General features: G+C 39.0%; 1 protein-coding gene across 2 annotated transcripts in view; it reads right to left on the minus strand.

Annotated features, from left to right (window-relative positions):
* The window catches only part of ADD3 (adducin 3), a 91860-nt gene that overhangs the window by 38465 nt on the left and 32853 nt on the right, over positions 1-20542 (minus strand). For both annotated transcript variants that reach the window (XM_053949163.1, XM_053949165.1), the window contains exon 2: positions 20054-20099. The gene's annotated coding sequence lies outside the window, so the exon portion shown is untranslated. The remainder of the gene's footprint in view (positions 1-20053; positions 20100-20542) is intronic.

Below are 20542 nucleotides of genomic sequence, written 5' to 3' on the forward strand. Positions count from 1 at the left end.
AGGCAGGAAAATTCTACCCAAGACAGTGAAGTGTGATCAAGAGGGGTGGTTTCTTCTTTTTGTTGTTAGGGGTATGTGTGTAAGTGAAAGCTGAGGAACTAAAAAACTGGTTTCTGCTTTACAAAAGAGGAGTATTGCTACTGGCAAACATCTGAATGTTGTACCCCTTCTGGATTTTCTCAAAATTCATGTCCACTCTTCAGCTCTACGTATTTTACCAGCATTGAAATATGAGCGCTTCCAATAAAAGTGCACTTTTTAAGACCATCAGTGTACATACCTGGAACATACCTTGTTTGTCGGCTAAAACATTGCCCTACATCCTTATTCCCCTGAAAAAAACCAATTTTTGGTACAGCAAGTTAGACATTAGGAAAAGCTTCTTCAGAAAGAGGGTGGTTGGGCACTGGAATAGCTCCCCAGGGCAGTGGTCACAGCACCAAGTCTGACAGAGTTCAAGAAGTGCTTGGACAACGCTCTCAGGCACATGGTGTGATTCTGGGGGATGTTTCTTTGCAAGAAATTTGACTTGATTTTTGTGTATCCCTTCCAACTCAATCTGTTCTGTGATTCTGGGACTCTAATTTCTGAGATATCAGTGGCATAATCTACCTAATTGCTCATCGATGTGCACAGCTTCAGGAGGGATGACCCTCAGGGAGGATGACATCTCCATAGGCTACATTTAAGATCAAAGTCTTTGGAGCCTGCATGGGATGTGAAAGCCTGCCTGTGCCATCCCATGTAGAACTGGGGAGGTCAGCACCTTTCTGTTTGTGATGGGACACTTCACCTGCCATTCAGCCACTTCCAGCCACTTCTACTGTCAGTGGCAAAAACCACCAATGTAACGGTTTTGTCTTAAAAGCTGAAGAATGAAGGAAAACAGATTTTGTACTAGAAAGAGAAAACAAACTGAACACTTTCAACTTTGCCAAATCTCTGTTTTTGTGTTTACTTCTTTCCCTTTCCCAGAGACGGCCCTGAGGGGAAGTCCTCCCTCATGGCCACCCTCACCTCACACCCACTGCCAGCCCAGGCCCCCAGGCAGCAGCTGCCAAATTAACTCTGAGGGCAGCCAATGTCTCCTTTTAGCCTCGCCTGCAGAACACAGTAACGCGGGGGTCACTCAAAGCCCGTGTTGTTCCAATGCTCTAATAACCCATTGTTCCCCTGCGGTTGCCTCAGCGAGATAAAACGAAAGGCCGCGTTTTCCGAGGGTAAGCGAATTCCCACTGCCAGCCAAGGGCTCGGCCTCACATGGGGCCAGCCCATCCTGCGGCTCGGCGGGGATGTGGTGGGTTTGTTTTTGTTAGTGGGGGTGTGCAGGAACATCTGCTCAGTGAAGGGATGGTGTGGGTCTCACCATCACCTTCCCCGCGGGGCTGTGCAAAGCCGTGTTTGCTCCCTCCGCACTCAGTAAAGATACTGCAGTGACAGTCCCACGGCTAAAATCTGGCTCCTACCTGCTGGATATTTATAATCTGCTCCCTGCCTGAGGTTGCAGAAGGATAGAAAATTGAATGGTTGCTACTGTAAGTTTCACAGGAGAGGGGAGCCACAGGCTCAGGGCAGAGAGCCCCGACAGCAGGGTGAAGCACCCCCAGCATCACAACCACCAGACTCCAGGCATACAACGTGTAAGTAACTGGGGATGGGAGAAAGGACACAACAGGCAGAAATTAATCCAACAATACAGGAAATTATAAGATTGAAAAGTCACTAGTTTTTTATTTTCACCACATCCTCTCGTCCAGTAATGAAGTTCGCTGAACATCATTAACATTCCACTAATGAGACATCCAACTGCCCAGAACAGCAATAACGAACGTGAGCTCTGTTTCCACCAAATCTACCAGAAAGATTTTTAAGGGTCTGCTTTCCCACTGACACAAACACATGACTCCCATTAGTCTTAATAAAGGAACAGTGCATTCAGTGAGAAACTTCCCAAGGTTGCATAACTGAATTGCAGCATGCTCAAGACACAGTACAGACTGCTAAGAGAAGTTAGCAGTCTCAAAACTACAGGGACAGGCCAAATTCTTCCATTACTTTCCCATTAACTTTTGTCATAGTTCAGACTTCCTTGCTTTAGGCAGTGAGAGTACTCAGTTTTTTCTACGACAGAAAAATGGAAATGTAAATTTTTTCTATTTTCTGAATCTGAAGATTCTATTTTTAGGCTGAAAAACAATTAACTTCAGATATGCACTTTCTTAATGCATTGTCCCTACATACTATTCTTGACTGCACGGTATATAAATTCTTACTTTTCTAACAATGCAAATTTGTTGACAGGATGACAGGTTAAAGTTTATCTTTCAGGCTGCTTCCCTTGCCCTAGTCACAAAAATCTAGTTATGTCAATTTATGTCCCTTTCAGTGCTCAGTGAGGCGAGGAAATGGAGTGGAGTGCCAGAATGTGGAAACAATGCAAAAAAAACCTAATGCCAGAACTTAGTATCTGCCCCCTAGGCTAAGCTCTGCTTGCCCTCACAAAGCTTTGGGATTAATACTGCGTATCTCAAAACTGTGCTTAAGGAAAACCTTCATTCCAGATGTTGAAAGCATGATTAATCTACTGAAAGTTAGAAGATTTTTGTTCACCTCTTATTGGTCAGTTCATATATTTTAAAACACTTGGGTACTTAGCTCTTTTTTTTTTTTGTCTTTGATCAGGGTGCATGTATGCTTTTGGATACTGAGAAATTGAATTTAATAGAAAATTTAAAACTAGTTGGTCATGCCTTTACTGTAAGAATGTCTCTGATTCTGAGGTAATTGAAGAATCTGGTGTAATCAAAGAAATTCAATACAATTGCAGTATACATTAATGATGGCTGCCTCATGCACTCTGCTATAGCTATAATGAGAATAGACTTCTCTATTATCTATCACACTTCAATGACTAATATAGGAGAATATCTAGTCTGCTACTACTCACACACATGATAAAAACCCATTAGCACACATACTCACAGAAGTTGAACTACTTTGGTACAGTAAAGAGAGATGAGGAACTACAGTGCAATAATTGTTGTAACTGTGTGACCAGTAATGAGCTGTTTTAGAGCTTGATATGTTTAAACATATCAAGATTACCTACCCATAAAAAACCCCAAAACCAACAACAATTAAAAAAACAACCCCAAACCAAATTCAACCACAAACCAAAATATATTTGATTCATTTTATTTCACAGACTTAAAACCTCAAAGGTACAGGGACCCATGGTACTGCAGCACAGCGGAATCAGCCCTGTGCCCCATGTGGCTGTGCTCACTTTAGCTGCCAACAAACACTCAAAACTCTGAGCACAGTCCTACTGAGTCTGGTGCTCTCCTTGGCTTAAGCAGAAGCAAAATCATATCTCATTTCCTAAAAAAAAAAAACCAAAACAGAAAAACTAACAAACCCCAACCCATCCCATAATATGCAGAATGCTAACAGAGTGATTTATGGATACATGATACTCACTGCAGTGGGAAACTCCATTCAAACAGAGAAACTGTAACTCACCAGTCATGTCACAACACTGAAGATAAAAATCATGCTGGTGTCAAATAGAAGACACTCAAATTACGAGACAACTATCTGCAGCATCCATCCCCAACCATTCTGTCAAACACACAACTGCAATAGCACAAAGCATCTTTATGATAGAAATAAAAGGCCCTTTAAATGCTCCTTTTATTTTTTATTGAATGAACCCACTCTTACACAACGTTCACTCAACGATGTCTCGAGCTTTAATACTGCCAAATCCTGTATTTCATTAGTCAGCTATGGCTTGTCAGTCACATACAGAACAATCTAAAGTATTTATTAACTGCATACAATTTCTTCATGTAGCAGGTCAGGTGGTTGTTTAAAGACACTGAACTTATTACTATATTGATAAATGTAGTTGTCAGGAAGACAAGAATCTTTTCAGTGTTACACCACAGCTGACCAAACAACTCCCTGCTCCAAGTCACTGACAAAACCCAAACGGAGTTAAAAACCAAAGCCACAGACTCCTCCCAGGCAGTGTTAGTTTCAACATTTTCTGTAGTTGACTCTTCTCACAGATCAGTAATCTTTACTAACAGTGCCTCCCTCCAAGGAAGCACATTGCACCACACCTCCCAATTGTTTCAGAAGTACATATATACAAAGATCACAGTTGAAAAAGATAGCATCAGACGTGGCAAGTCCAGAGAAATCTTGTCCTAAATATTTTTCAAGTTTACTCATGAGAAAAGGGTGGAGAAAGAAACCACAGCTAAAAGATTCACAAACATGAACCCATTTACAGGTTTGCAAAGCAAATCATGCCACCAACCTGTCATGTAACCCACAGGAAAACACAGTGCAGACAGTCTGGATCAAGATACTCACTGCTGGATGAAATTAAATTGCCCAGCTGCTATATGAGTTCCTTAAAACTGGATGGATTTTTTTACCACTTTTAATCTCACAGTCAGACAGGCACTAGATGAAAGTGAAGGCAGAGCAGAGAACGAGAACCAGTCTCTAACCTTTAACAACTTCTTACACGCCAGGGCAATTAAGAACACTGTTCTCATACACTGTTTATTGCCTTGAAAGGATCACCAGTTGGTTACTGGCCATAAAAACAACTGCAGTTCCATAATTCCTTAAATATTTACTAACAACATACACCAGAGACTGCAAACCCCAGAACTCTCTTCTTGATACTCAGACCTTTCTGTCCAAACACAAATTGACAAAGAGACCTTCTGGCAAAACCACTCCAGAATGCTTTTACTCTTTGGTTTTGAAGCAGAGATCTGCCTTTCCCCCCTCCCTACAACACCACCCACTCTTCCAAACAAATAAGTAATCCAGTATTGCACAGGAATTTTAATTGTTTCCATAACTTCTGCTACCTGCCAAAAAAGTACTTAGTATGACAAATATGGAACAGGGTGCCTATGATACATGTATATTTATAATAAGATATGAACATCTATATGGATATGTATAACATACAACTTATGTAATAGTTAACTTTTGTATAGCTATAAAAACTAAAAGCCCTTCAAGGAGGCAACCTTCGTTCTTTGAAGTAACAGCTATGATTTAAGTTACTGACTCTCTGGCTCAGATTTACAATCAAATTACTACAGCTGAACTTCCTGCATACCATGTGAGGCAGACTTGGGTTAGTGTCCCCTTGCGTGCTGTTAGCCGCGACAGACAAGGTTGCAGTGGAAGTCCCTTGCATGGAAGGCTAAAAAACTAGGATGTAAGGATGCACTGCTTTGTATTTGCTGGAAGTACAATCCCACAGCTCTCTGCAGCAGTCTCTGCAAGAGTCTGGCTGATGTGGGTGCTGAGACTGAAAGTTTGGCTCCTTTCAAGAGTTGTGCAATTTCTATTTATTTATTTATTAAAGATCTTGGTCTGTCAACCCTTCCTCACTCTGCACAGTATTTACCATAAATAATGGCCCTGCTTTCAGTGGGACCTTTGAAATACTCATCTTACAGTACAAGGAGTAACACAATCCAAGCTGGTAGGGACACTTTCAGCATATTTGTACAACATCATTTATTTAGTTATTAAGACCAGATCTTAAAACAACAAAACCTTTTTCAAGCATTTACTTAAACAATCCATTCCAGGTATGAGACTATTTATAAATACACGGTATGCAAATACTGTGTATTAGTAAAATACCTACGAGAGTTGTAATTATTTTGGCAAAAGAGCTTAGAGATCTTCCCCTGAGTAAACTGCATGGCAGCATAAGCCTACTAGTAGGGGAGGTGTAACAATTCCATAAAACAAAAGTACATTTAAAACAGTTTAATAAACAAGGGGAAAAGTATCTGTTATACTTTCATACTGGAAGCTCACAAAATATTATCTTCAACAACAGGTACTACACATTTTTCCACTGATTTTACATCTAAGCCCTTCTGACAGCATTAGGGCTTAGAATCTACTTTTGACAGCATTTTTTCATTTGTGATGGGTGGTTTGTTTTTGGATTGTTATGGGCTGGGTGAAGCCTCGAGGCAGACATGCAGCCCTGTTGATAACATATGTATTTTCCAACCCCGTGATAAATTTCCCATAACTGCTGGACTGGAACATGACTTTCAGCAACTTGATGGTTTCACATTTGGCTAAAGCAGCATCAGTCCATTTTATAAATTAGCTCCAAGAGTATACATGGAATACAACCATTTTCATAACAGATTGCTTTCAATGTTCAACTTCAGACTCCTATGTTCAGAAAACAATGATTACTGCTTTCAGAAATCGAAATCTCCTCAACCAGAATTTTTTCTCAAGCTGGAAATCTGAAGTCAGAAATTAATTTTGCAAGGTGCACCGGGAATTTGAATATCGACGTCAACAGTGTTGGTTGTTACATCTTAGGAGGGGTTTTACTTCACATGCAAATCCTAATCTACACATACATTTCAGTACTCTTACATTACTCCCACTGAGAAGGTCTACATTGTTTTCAAAGCCTTAAAACCTTGCCTTTCACAGCTGCAAAGGAAATGACAAGAGGAAAAAAAAAATACACAGCCCAGTGCATATCAGCAATTAATTCCATCCACAATTGCCCAGCTGTTTGTGCATGGAGGAACTGGGCTGTTTCCCCTCTGAGCTTTGGCCACTGAAAGCTGATATGGCACTTTCAGAGATGTGGGCTGCTGGTAACACGTCAGGAATGCGCGCGAGATCACACGGAGCTGGAGGGAAGAAATGAAATCCAGACTGAGTATCTGTGCTATGAGGATAAAGCTATCTGGGGGAGAGGGAGGCTGAGGGGGGACGGGGAGCTGCCAGCAAAGCCAGGCTCAGCATGGAGGACACAACCATCACTGGCAGAGACAAGGTGGGATGAGCTCAGAAACCTGCATGTCTGTGTCAGCTCTGCCAAGAGGTTTTTATGTTGGCTGATGTCAGATAGGTAGATCTGGGGGCACTTTACAAAAGCTGTTACTTACACTTGGGATCGCGCTTTCCCAGCAAAGTCGCTACAGAGACTTGGCTCCATCCATTCTAGAGTAAGACTTATTGGTGAGAAATTACCACTTATTGGTAAGTAATCTCACCAAAGCTTGCAGCCCTGAAGCCCCAGAACTTAAGGCAGAATTCAGTCCTTTAGAGTCTTTCCTATGAATGAAATCCCCTCATGCCACCCTTGGGATTTCAGGAGAGGCATAGAGTATATAAAAGGGGGATACTATTCATACCATCGACAAACCTCATCCTGTTAGAGCCCTGGAAATTTCTTCCCACTCAAACTCACTAGTTTACATGAACAGCTAATTTTTTCCTCTAATACATTTAAAAACTCAAAACAACATAGATTTTTTCCTCTCTTAATCTAAGATGGTTCCCATATAAAAATTCCAAATTGATTCCTTTTTGCTGGGTAAAGCTACACACAGCAAAACACTTCTAATATATTTATATATATATTTATATATATATATTACTGGCATTTTTTTCTTCAGCTCCAACACCACTAGTAAAAAATAGCTCCTTTGATTTTTGGTAGCAGCAAATGAAAAGTCACCTTTTCATTGGATGAAGCAATCAATCCTCTCAAAATTGCACAGGTATTCAAAAGAATGACACAAATGAAATATTAATAAAAAAGTATTTTCACTTGACCATTTTCAAGACCAGTGCCTATGGTAAGAAGTAACTATCAGAGGGCTATTCCTTTCACAAAAAAGCAGTTAAGTACCAGCTTGTGTATTCTGCTGAATAAACGGAGTCTGCTAAAACTACACGCTTGTGCCCCAATGCATGGAAAGCAAAACATTCTGCAGAAATCAAACTGTGATATGTCCATACAGTAATAAAACCAATGGTAGAAAAATATCCTTCAAGCAAACAAGATTGACAAAATATTTAAATATTACCTTTTCAAAGAAGGATCTCTAAAGTTTAGAGCTATGCTTCTGGAAGGTTGGTATAATCTCCAAAACCATGATACAAGCATGCAGTGTTAAACTTTGGAAAATAGAAAAGCAGAGGACTTTCAGTAATTTACAGCTTCCCAAGAAAAGCAAATCCAAATCCTGTGTTTGACTGGAAGATATGAATTTGTACAAATGGATTAAAATACCATCCCTCCCTTTTTTCTCTCTTGGAACCAATGACTCAATAAAGGGTAAACAGAAGCAGCACATTTTTAAATCAGAAGCATAGCACAATTTAGACTACATGTAATCTCACTATATTGCTGCATGAACAGTTCCACTGCTGCTGGAAAGCAAGAACAGCACTCATCATTCTTCCCACAATTTCATTTTTAGCTACTCAGCATTGGGAAAATCCATTGGAGGATGATTTCCTATGTTGCTTATTGTCTGCCACAGCAAAACCTGTCTTTCTCACATATTAGAAACACTCACAGAAAGTTTCTGGAGGTGAACAGTCAATCACATCACACTGAGCAATGCCAAGACCCCCAAGGTACATAGGCCACCTTCCCAAGACCATTAGTTCTTTTCACATAAAGTTCAGCAATGCAAATAACTTTATTTCTTAATATACTACTTATTCTAAATCTTGGACAACACAAGACAAAAGTATTTTTAAACAGCAGAACATGGAGAAATCTTTTAAAAATCCCAGAAGGATTAAGGCTTTTTTAGACTTACCTCAAAATGGAAGATATCTCAGTAAAGAAGGGAATGGTGATAGAGCTGCAGATGCCTTAAAAAATTATGTAGCTTGAAAATTCCTCTTCCCCCAGCCACACTAACTAGAATGGGTGTTAATTATTGATTTCAAATTTGTTTCTCAGGCTCAGTTTTCAGCAATATTTTGATAGAAGGCCGTGAAAAATACTGATAGATGTTAAAAGTGGTAACAGTAAGTCTCACTGCATCAGTAGAACTCGGCTGAGCACTACAAATAGAAATCATTCAAGTGAGTCTTGCAAGTGCACATATGCCAACTGGCTAACTAAACACAACTCTTCACTGACTAGTCTCTTCTCTTTGGTACTTCTCCAGAGCAAAATTCTCTCTTGTGAAGCAAACCTATCCAAGATCTATGTATTCCTTAAACACATGCAAGATCTATCCTAGAAATAAACCACAATTCTTCGGCTCTTAATGATTTGCCACTTAAATTTAGGCATGATGCTTCAAGCTGGAGATAAATTTTAGTCACTAAGGCTAAAATTCAGATGCAGAGAGGGTTCCAAGCCTACACACCACTTATGTCCCAAACCAGACTTATAGGTGAGGAATAGTGAGGTTTAGCTGTGCACACCTCTCAGATTTGATACACTGAAAAGAACTTCACACCAAACGAGAATGTAAAGGGGTTTAGAAAGTCCCTAATTTTCACATCCAGCTGCAATACATGCAAATTGTTTTACTCATGCTGAATATGAACACATATCACATTTGCTGGAATAATTTCTGAAATATGGAAGTTGTTTGATTGTGCCTAGAAATGCTTACAAGACATTAAGGATAAATAGCACCATCTGAACTTGCAAGAGAAGCTTATACTTCACAGTTAAATAATTTGTGAATCACTTGGGATGACTTAAGTTCTTCTCTCTCCAAGATATGAATCAGGAACAAAGTTGCTCAATGCCTAAAAGTTCCCAGTTTGAAAGAAAAATTCCTAAGTCCTAAAGTAACAGTTTTCATTTATCATCTATATTATCTACTAAATACTGACATTTAACATCTTCATGTTCAGCATTTGTGTTTGTGAAACCATTAGGTCCTAGAGTGCAATTCTTTCTGCCTAACTTCAGATAATTACATACCACTTGAATTCACTGTCTAACTAAGCTCTCTCTGGCATGAAGTGAGTAATTATCTAGACTTCATTGACCGTGCCATAAACTAAGAGTTGTTCCAACAGAGGCACACAATCTACAAGCAGGCACTGAAATTGCAGAGATCTCAAGTTATGCAAGGCACGTGCTGCTCTGAAACACCGACAAGCTACAGGCAAGACAGAATGAACATGTAAGAAGAGACCACTTAACTATTTTATTAGCCTAGGGGAAAAATCCAAGTGACAGATATAAAAACAATTCATTAAATTCTTGCAATTCACCTGCACAAAAGGTAATACACTTTTCTATGCATCTCACAACCAGGGGTGTTTTTTTACATTGCCCAAGTCAACAACACATATTACAGGCTAATTCTCAGCAGTGAGATACAACACAGTATAAAACAAGAACCCCACAGCACCAAGCACATCCCAAGATCTGGCAACAGTGTGAGTGTAGACTGAAATATGCTGTGAGAAACTCTCACAAGGTTTCAGAATACCAAGTGCAAGAGCTGCCAACATAACAATCATTAATTAAAAATATATGACCAATTCCTCAAAAAAATAAAAAAAAATAAAATCTCAACATGTAGGGAATAGAACAGGAGGAAAAGTGAAGGAAGGAGGAACAGTGAAAAGGTAGCAGATATGTTTTATTTGGTTTGCAATCAAAATATAAATTTATTTGATTACAAAAATGTTCATCCATGGAGACTACTATAAAGCAAACAAACTTAATAGGAAATAGTGTTTAATGAGTTCCATAAATTATTTTTAAAGTAATGACAAGGCTTTCTCTCCCATTCTCAGTAAGTGCTTGAAGCTAATGTACATCTCAAAGACTGTCTTCTGTATTTTACTGTTGCTGTCAAGAAAGAAAAATGAGCCAAAAAGTTATCAAATGCACTGGACAACTCACACTTCTTGATATCAATGTGGTAGTAGAGTCTCTACATCTCAGTGTTAGCATGACATGTAAATAAACAAAGCATTCCTTTACAGTAGAAATCCTTTAATGGTTCATGCTGAAAGTGGAACAAAGGCAACAACAAACCCCTCACATCCATCAGCCCACTACAAGCACCTTGCAGTATTCATGGCAATAAAGAGTTTATTGCAGTATTGAATGTACTGCACTGAAATATATTCTGTAAAAGCTGATTTAAGCTCTCCTCCTTATATGACAGTTAGATGAGCCAGGGTTGAATTGCCATGATGCATGACAAACACGCAACACTAAGCTATGGTGAAGATGAGAGGCTTTTTGAATACTTTTCTAAATCATACAAGCTTATCAGTACCCACCTACAAACATATGTTTTCTTCCATATGACACAATGTGCAAAATAGCAATGGTGCAAACTTCATGTTTTATGCTTGAAAGAGAATAGCATCATTTTATTCACAGTGTATACTCCCAAAGCCTAAGGGAGAGATTTGGTGGAAGAAAATATTTCCATGGAAGCAACCTCACCTTTCTGGTAAACTTTGGTCACTTTGTAATTCTTTGGTACAAAATTGGTGTAAAGCTGACAGATGCTGGAGAGGGCCTTTCGGCTGGTCTAGAAAATCTGTTTCATTTTAAAGCTATTTCACCATCATTAAGTACCTTAAAGAGGCTCTAGCTGTGAAAAAAGCTTGAAGCCACTTTTAGTCCAAACAATATTTTCTTCCTAAAGCCTGGTATGATGCCAATATGACACTTTACCTTATTTATTTTGTATCTTCTTACCAAGAAGTGTATGTTATCAGTAATGCAAGAAAGAGTCACAAACGTTCAGTGTGATGTGTGCCAGTCGCATACAGAGACAGGAGAAAATTCAGATTTGGCAGATTCCATAGGAGTCTATCTACTCACAATACCACAGGTACCACAAAGTAAACTTCACCTACGTCTTGTGGTCAGAACCTGACCAAAATTAAACAAACATTCACACCTAAATTAATGTAATCAGCAGTCACAGATTTTTATTATATATGTGTCATTTAGTGTTCTTGAGGCAACACAGTTCATTTCAGTTCACTGTTTCCTATAATCCAGTTATTTATTGAGGTCCATCTAATTTATCACAAAGTTACAATGTGGTATAGTATTCTGTTTCTGGCTGTTAATTAAGTACATTTTTCAAAGAGTTGTATGATTTCAGAGCAAATGATTGAGGTTTTTTTGCATTTCACACCAACAGCAAGTTCAACTCTGCAAGCTGAAGAGGAGGAAAATGAGACCTAAATAACTGCATGTCCCACCCCAAGGTTAAAGGTCATCTATCTGAAATGCACATGAGTACTTCTCTCAAATCCTGAGATAAGTTTTTGCCCACGTATTTGCCCACGTGTTTACCAATTTTGTGGTCTTTGTTCCTAATGAAACACACCAACTTGCCTGTACAAACCTGCAGGTCTGTGGTACCCTGGCTATTCCTGGAATGCTTTTAATACATTGAAATTGTGTTTGTCTATCTTCCTGCTCTGATCTCGCAGCCATTTTAAGCAACAGATCACAGTTACCAGGTCAATGTTGTCACTGGTGGTTACCGTAAGCTTTCTTGGGTAAATAGTATCTACTCCTGGCAATTTGCTACTTTTTTTTCCTATGTTCTAAAAAATCCTTTTTACCAACATTTCAATTTGAGACCAAGTCTCAAAAGATGACCTACAAAGTGAAGTTTCCACCCTAAAATCTCTCAGGAAAGTCAACTTAGATAAAAATAATTTAACTTTTTTTCTGTGCCCTATCTTCACCATGTATTTCTTCTATAGTTCAGTCATCTATCAGCTCTCCAGTCTGTCTGGCAGGATGTTCGTTCCTGATGTACTTGAAATGATTCAATTTAAAGGATTTATTGTTGGCTCTGGTATCTTTAGTAAATTGTTTCTCAGAATATCTTTTGGCCAGACTTATTATACTTTAAAATTTAATTTGTGAGGGTTTTTTTTTTTCCCTTCTATTTTCTTCAGCAAAAACTTCAGCTTTTGAAAGATGGTTCCTTGTTGCTAAGAGATTCCTAAACCCTGCTATAAACCCCTCCTTGTCTCTTAAAAATAAAAAGTAGCAACAACAGAAAGTTTGAAGTCTTCAGTAGATGGGTATATATTTTATCCAACTTCTAATTAATTCTTTAAAAAGTCACTTTACTACCTGCAGGCTTTAACTTCCTTATAACAAGCATTTTCATTTTTATGACTAGCAAAGGCAGAAGGCTGGCAGGGAAATTGTACTGCTCAGTCCCCCAGCTCACACTGAACTCGAATCATACAAACACATTCCTAGGAGCCAGGGAAGAACAGCTTTGCTATCCCAGACACAAACGTACTGAGAGCAACACTGATGCTTTCTGAAGTCACTGCCTTCAGCAAGTTTGAGACTTGTATGCACAGGCTTTCAGGCTTTGGAAACACAAAACTGCTTCCTTCCATACCTTCATGGTAGCAAGTTGATGCCCCAAACATCAAGGAATACATTCAATGTAGTATAACCACTACTGGTATTGTGTGTTACAATGCTTCAAAACTTTTTTTTTTTAAAGGAATACATACTTAAACACTGCAAACAGAATGCAGATGGGTTTGTTTTATATGTGTTTAATTGCAATACTTGAGGGATTGACTGCTTTAGTTTATTAGAAGAATTAACTCAATCTAAAGTAACAGCCTATGTGAAGTATAAGCGGTCCATTTCCATGGAGAATAAACACATTTCATTCAGCAATCCACTCACTAATTTGTGTAGCTGCTCTACTGTTAGTCCAAAAAAATGTGATTAAAATTAATTTAAAACGAAGATAAATACTCCAATTACTGGTATAGATAAGCTTCAAACTGAACTTCTTGACATGAAACCCTTCTTATCTCTACATTAAGGTGTAGACACTGGGCAATAGCAGCAACTGTCAACCACTGTAAAACTGCTCCTGAATGTGGAGCATAAAGAAATCAGACTTTCATGTTTTGTTAGTGATTGTTTTTACCCCATTCCACTTCAACCAAGACTCCCCTCAGCCTAAGATGACACAACACAAATCACAGTTCCTAGCACTCCATGCTGATAACCAGCAGAGACTTGAGTGTTGGCAAGTCTCAGTTAGCAGGAGGAGCAGAATTAAGGGAGCATCAGCTGCAAAGAACTTGACTGCATTTGTTTTAACCTGACACACAACAAAACCAAGCCTTTAACTTACTTGCACATTTAACAGACTCTTTTCCATGAAAAGTCATTGGTCATTAGCAGACAGAGAAAGCCTTCATGTTACTACAGCTGAACTGTCAAGAAGTTATACAAATCCAGCGTCAGCAGAGGGGAAATAAAAAACCCGACTTTCTAAATATCGACATTTGCTAAGGATGTTATAATTTCTGAGTATAACTCAATAAGTGAAGGGGGGGTAAATCACAAACCCATAGGCTGTTGCTGAAGTTAAATTGGTATTGAGTGGGAGTTTCAAGATTTATAACTACTTTAGAAAAAAAATCCAGTTTAAAAACACATATTTCTCATTCACTCTACTCAGCTGATTAATAAAGCCAAACCTGATAAAATTCAACAATCTCCACAGTAAACACACAACTGTGAGCTAATACACATCTAGCCACATTTGGATTTTTCATGCTTTACAAATATTCAGGAGCTTTAAGTCACCAGGCACAGATTTATTCCTAAGCCAAGGAGCAATTACAAAAAAATTAAGTACAATGTGGTAGATGTAGAGAGACACATTTAAAGCCGTTTCTTTAGTAGCTATAATGCTAGCAAAATAGAATGAGTTTATCTTTTGGGAAAAAATATTTAATTTTAAGGTAGATCTGTTCTCTTGCAGTTATAAGCCTGATCATTTAAAATATACCAGTGTGCAATTTTGAATAGCATTTCCAGCTTTAATTCCATCATCATACAGCAAGAGCTGAAAATCTGATCGCCATGTCACAAGGAACTGAAGAACTGCATCCGCTCCTTTTTGCAGAGCTGTTCTTCATTAATTTAAAATTAACAGGATGTGATAAAACAATCTGTATTGCTAACTTTTAACAACCTCCTTTTGTCAACTGGAAAAGGTTTTTGTGTGGTGAATGCCAAAGCTCCATTGCTTCTCTCCCATGCCCAGCAACTCCCTACAATTCCTTCTGGAGGTGCCCACCAAGCTCCTCTGCTCCCTGCTGCAATCAGAGACTTCACATGAATCCTCTTCCTCCTCCTGCCTCCCATGAAACTTTTTATCACATGGACTGAGGAATTTGACAGGGAATGAGATACAGAAACTTATCTGCTGCCAGCAAACTGTTTCCATGAAAGGGACCTCGGAAAGGGGAAACAGCAAAAAGCAATCCAACACTCTTCAACATGTTCCAGGTACTCATGGAGGAAAAAAAGCAAAAGACAAAAGGAAAAAAAAAAAAAAGCAGCACCAAAAATTCAGTATTTTAACATAAGTGAAATAAAGCCTTCGGAAGCTGTGCTGCCTTGGAAAGCCTGAATGCTTTTTTCCTAAATCCTCAGCAGAAGTAACAGCTACAGAATTCTGTACAAACTCAGGGATTAGCAGCATGCCCGAGGAGGAATCGGGATCTTTGCTCCAAGCACCCTATTCGCATTTAAAAGGTTGCAGGAATTTGGATAAGCCTTCCTTACTGCTATGGATAGCAGCAATTCTGGAAGTATTTCAGGAGAAAGGCAACAACTATAGAAATGTTGAACAGGATCTCCTTTTATTTATTTTTTTTTAATTCTCTTTGATTACTTTAACTTGCACAGTGTATATCCCACATTTTATTTCATTTGTTATGAGTATCTGGGCAGAGCTCCAGTGCTTTGGTGAACTGGTCACAGTGAACAGCTCAGTTCAGCACGAGCACTACCACCAGCAGGGAAAGCTGGAGAAGTGGAAGAAATACAGCACCATTGTCACATCCACTCAGGACAAGGCTGAGACAGCCAAGTAAACAGGAACTGAATTCCAGAGAGTTTCTTCATCTCAACAGGAAAGAAAAGTCCAACCAATGCAGGACATTAAATGCAAATCATCTTCACAATTAATGTGGTTACCTTTCAATCCGAACAAGAAAAACACAGATTGCAGATACAGCATGAACAAATATTACTGTCTGCAACTACAAATATTTAGTGAGATAAAATCAAAGACTCAGACTTTGCATTGAAACTTCTCATACGAGGAATAAAAAAACCTTTAAGTTGATTCTCTAGAGAAAAAAGCATCAGATTACATAATTGTATGAAATGTCATAAGCCCAAATCCGTGCTTAATTTTGTCTTTGTTATCAGACTGCAAGACAACTTCTTTTTACTGGAAACAGGCATTTAAGGCAGAAATACACTTGTGTCACATATTCTGTTTCATCATTCAAGCAGACAGGACTATCTACAGTCACTGACATTTGAAGAGCCACATCTGGGCAACTTAAACAGCACCAATTAAAAAACTGACCAAAACCAGGAAGTTCACTGACAATGGGGCTCAGAGGGGACAATAAATTTACATTTAACCAGAGGACCCCAGGCTTCTAGGATGATTAAACATGGTTCCATCAGGGCTGATAGATGACAAAAGATAGAGAACACAATCTTGCCATGTTTGCATGAAATACTGTACATTCAGGAGTAAACACTTATTAAACACTTTCCCTTGCTTGACCCTAGGAAACATCATACCTAAAGGGATTTTGAGCCAATGTGCATCCCAATTCCTCCTTGATGGGCTGGAAGGGTGAGGGCTGTTTGGAGAATGGAGAGGGAATGTTGAAAGATGCACTGAGCAGGGTGGGAGGAAAGCACTCAAGAGCATGCTTAAAATAGTCCCACAAACACATCTAGCCTCTCTCAAGGATTAGAAAGCCCAGGGCTCAAAACCATTAACACTACAGCAGCCTAGTTAGGAACATGACCTTCAGCAGAGCTGCTGCAGTCATCCTGGAAAACAGGGTGTGTGTGGGTGGCAGGAATGGGACACTAAAGGCTGACACTTCAGTAGGGCACAGACAAAAGGTTTAGTCAACTCTACACTGGTAACATGCAAAAATATTTTGGCAACTGTCCTGCTCTGCCCTACTTTGACCTCTTCCTCAGTACTATGTCTAAGGGGATTTTAAAAGTCTAAATGAGTAATGCTACCTGCAGCTTAGAAATATGCATCATATCAGAGAGAGAGAGACATTGAAAAAGAAATATAAACTTTACCAACTTGCTGAATCTTAGAGTTCTGTGAAATGTTGTCAAAAACAGCTCCAACAAACCCTTTGAATGTTTCAATAGTTCAAGATCTGAGCTCTCCTCACACAAACCGTGTGGGACAACATGAAGAGAGTGCAGCTTTCCCAACAGCTAAGAGACAATTTTATTTGACCAAGTTAAATGGGTAATACAGCTAAACTATCTGTATTTCAGGGAGGGCTTGGGCTTTTATTGCTACTTTTAAAAGAAAAATCAATTCAGGTGATAGATTGGAAAACAGATTTATGTTAGACTTGCATCTTACTGTATTTTTGTACAGTTTAATTTCAGATTGTTCCTTAGAGCAGGAAATAAAAAGGCCACTGTTTTACCATGTTCTCCCATCATTATAATGAGATTCATCAGATTGGAGTTATTGAATAAGCTCAAAACTCCCCAGGTTACATTCTTCTTCATCCTCAGCCTTGCCTTTCAAGCGAGCTTAACTCTTATAAAAGGACCAGGGCTGTCCTCAGGCATACCCTGTCTTTAAAGATGAAGCCCCAACCACATTTCATGGAAAAGACCTGTCAGTCTGTACCTTTGCCAAACTCCGTGGCAGGTTTAAACAATTATGCAAGACAGTAGATTTTGATTCCAGGCTCCTCTTACTCAGTCTCAAGTTCTAAAAATAATATTTTTCTTTCTGCTAGGGTACCTCCAAATAGTGATGATCCAAAGGCATTAAAGAAAAAGAAAGTTACAACTTAAAGAGCGTGACACAGATTATGAATAAAGAAACCCTTCCCATATGGAAAAGTTTTTAAAAATTGACATTTCTTTTCAATATGTGTTAATCAGAAAGACAGTAGTGAATTCTCACTGCTTCAGACAGAAAAGAATCAAACCTCTTGGGACATATTACACGAAGGCAACTGCAAAGAAGAGAGAACAATCCTGTAGTTTCTTTTAAAATCATACTCTGTGTTTTTTTTAATGGCTGGGAAAGTTAGCAGTTTGGAGCCAGCCACATGTTACTTATCTATGCTTCAAATGTAGGGTGAGTTAGAAAGGCCATGCCTGGTTCCTTTTGCAGTTGGGAAAAATCTCTTTTGAAGTCTTTTTGAGGGACTGACGGGGGAGAAAGTGTCAGGAAAAGGATTTGACAGGTTCTGCACAGTGAGGGGCAAAAAAGTCAAGAGTAAAATCCCTTGTCTAAAATGAGCAAAGAGATAGAAACCTCTCCTTCAGCACTGGAGACGCCAGATAAAATGCCTAAGAGTCTTTTGTATCTTTTTTCCAGCTACACATTAATTCCTTTTTATGCTTTTTTGCCAGCTTCTCATCTTACCAGGAGCCTGCAGGAGAAGCCAGTCCAACACTGCAGGGAATGCAGCCACACCAGGGCTCCATGTCTAGCAGTCTCCCAAGATCCCAGGAAAACATCTTGTATTTTAAATACCCCAAGCATCATAGAAGACCTCAGTTTCAAGGTGGAACCAATGATCTGACTGATCTTAAAGCAAAAGTGAAAGGACCAAGAAATTTCCCAGTTTCTTGAAATAAAAGGCATTATTGATGAACACATCAGTGACAACAACACTGTTGGTTTTGCTCTCAGACAGCAGACAGTTTTGCTCTCATGTATTTTCAATTCTGTCCAAATAACAGACATTAGTAGTTTTGTATCACCTGCAATGTAAGCATAACTACCACCAACAGGTCAAGAACTGAACATATTTTGTTTTTGCCAGGACCGTAAGTTGTGCTGCCCTTTCTTTTAAATTCTCACACTCTTCAAACAAAAAGAAAACATCCATTATTTCTTCAATCAATCACAAAGACTTAATGTAACTCATTTCTAAAAGCTGTATTTATAGTAGAAATTGGAGAAATTAATTCCATATAAACTCTACTCTCATCTGTAGCAAACTGCTTTTGCATGTGTGGCACAAGCAACCTACACAGCTACAAGCAATGCAAACTCAGCATCAACAGGACAGAAAGGACCAGAGTTCACTACATCACTACTCACAAGTAACAAGTTGATGCACTCTTAGTGGAAGAAGGCAGCTCAGCTCCTCTCAATTTGAAGTGCAGAGAAGTATAAAATCAGCTTTTATTACTAAAAGCCATTGTCTTTCCATTTTGATGCAGTGATAATATTTTGACTTCTTCCTTGCTTCTGCCTCATAGTGTTCCATTTGTGAGGTACATGTAGCATCTCACAGATAATACTTCACAGCAAAGAAAGGAGAAAAACTTTCTCCAACTAAGAAAAATCTTTCAAAAGAACCCTATCCAAGTGCCAGCAACAAGATTATTTTAATACAGTCTTTTTAGTTACATAATAGACATGAACATGCAAGTTATAACACTGTCATATTTTAATAAAGACCTGGGGAGCTGCAGAGTGCTAGACAAAAAATACTTCAGATAAGAGATTAGGCACTCAAATCCCCAAAATATTCCACTGTAAGAGTGTTTGCTCCTATTAAGATAAAGACCACAACACAATATATGCTATTTATACCACACATACACTTGTAAGACATTAATAGACGTGTCTGAAAAATGTATAAAAGAATCCCCAGTTCCAGCTTGTAGAATCCAGGCTGCTGTCAGGTTCTGCCATCTTCATACCACTCCTTTTGCATCTTTAGGAACTGTACACGGAGCAGTTAGCTGCTGTTAACTGCCCTGAAGAAAGTCAAAGCTGCAATCACCACACTCTCTCATCTTTGATGATATTTATCATCAGCTGCTGCCTGTACCCCACTGTACAAAGAGGGAATATCCACCTCACCGGGGCTGGAACTTGCAGGACACCTCAATACCCTTATGTCTGTGCAGTTCTACTATATATTTACAGCAAGTACTATGCAGCTTCTTGTACACACACCAAAGCTAAGGGAAAACTTCATCCCACAGAAGTATTTTGCACAACATTAATGAGATTATTGTGATGGGGTTGTTTGTCTGTGGTTTTTAATAAAACCACTTTAAAAGTGGCAGTTCACTGATTCAGTTCCCTCTTCCCCCTTAATACTGTTACACTAGAACACAGCAAGAATTCAGGCAGTAAAATGTTTTAGGTACCTTGAGTTTTTCCACAGCTTTCCTCCTCTCTAGTAATACAGTTGACCTGTAAAACAGAAAAAAGACATGACTAACTCCTGGTAGGCTTCTCAAAATTACTGGAATATACTGTATACTGAAAGCATCAATATGACATCTAGCTTCTTGAACCCCTTTTCAGAATTTTTCATTGAATTACATTTTATTTTGTTGTCATATAATGCATTTTTCATATAACAAAATCTCAAAGGGAAGTCTCATTTAAGAGTGCCTAGCTGGAAATCTCAGGTTACAACTCAGAAAATCCAGACGACCTGCTGTATTTTTGAAGTAGAGCATAACAGCCACAATCCACAACTCCTCCTGTAGCCCTGAGGAAGCTGAACTCCAGAGCAGCTGCTGAGCTGGGACAGGAGCACAGCACAGGAACACAACACCTCCCTTTGAACACTGACAGCAGCCAGTGCCCAGAGTTCTATGGAAACAACCGCCCTGCTCTGACCCTTTCCC

Source organism: Vidua chalybeata, chromosome 8 (assembly GCF_026979565.1).
Source record: "Vidua chalybeata isolate OUT-0048 chromosome 8, bVidCha1 merged haplotype, whole genome shotgun sequence".
Classification (NCBI taxonomy): Eukaryota; Metazoa; Chordata; class Aves; order Passeriformes; family Viduidae; genus Vidua; species Vidua chalybeata.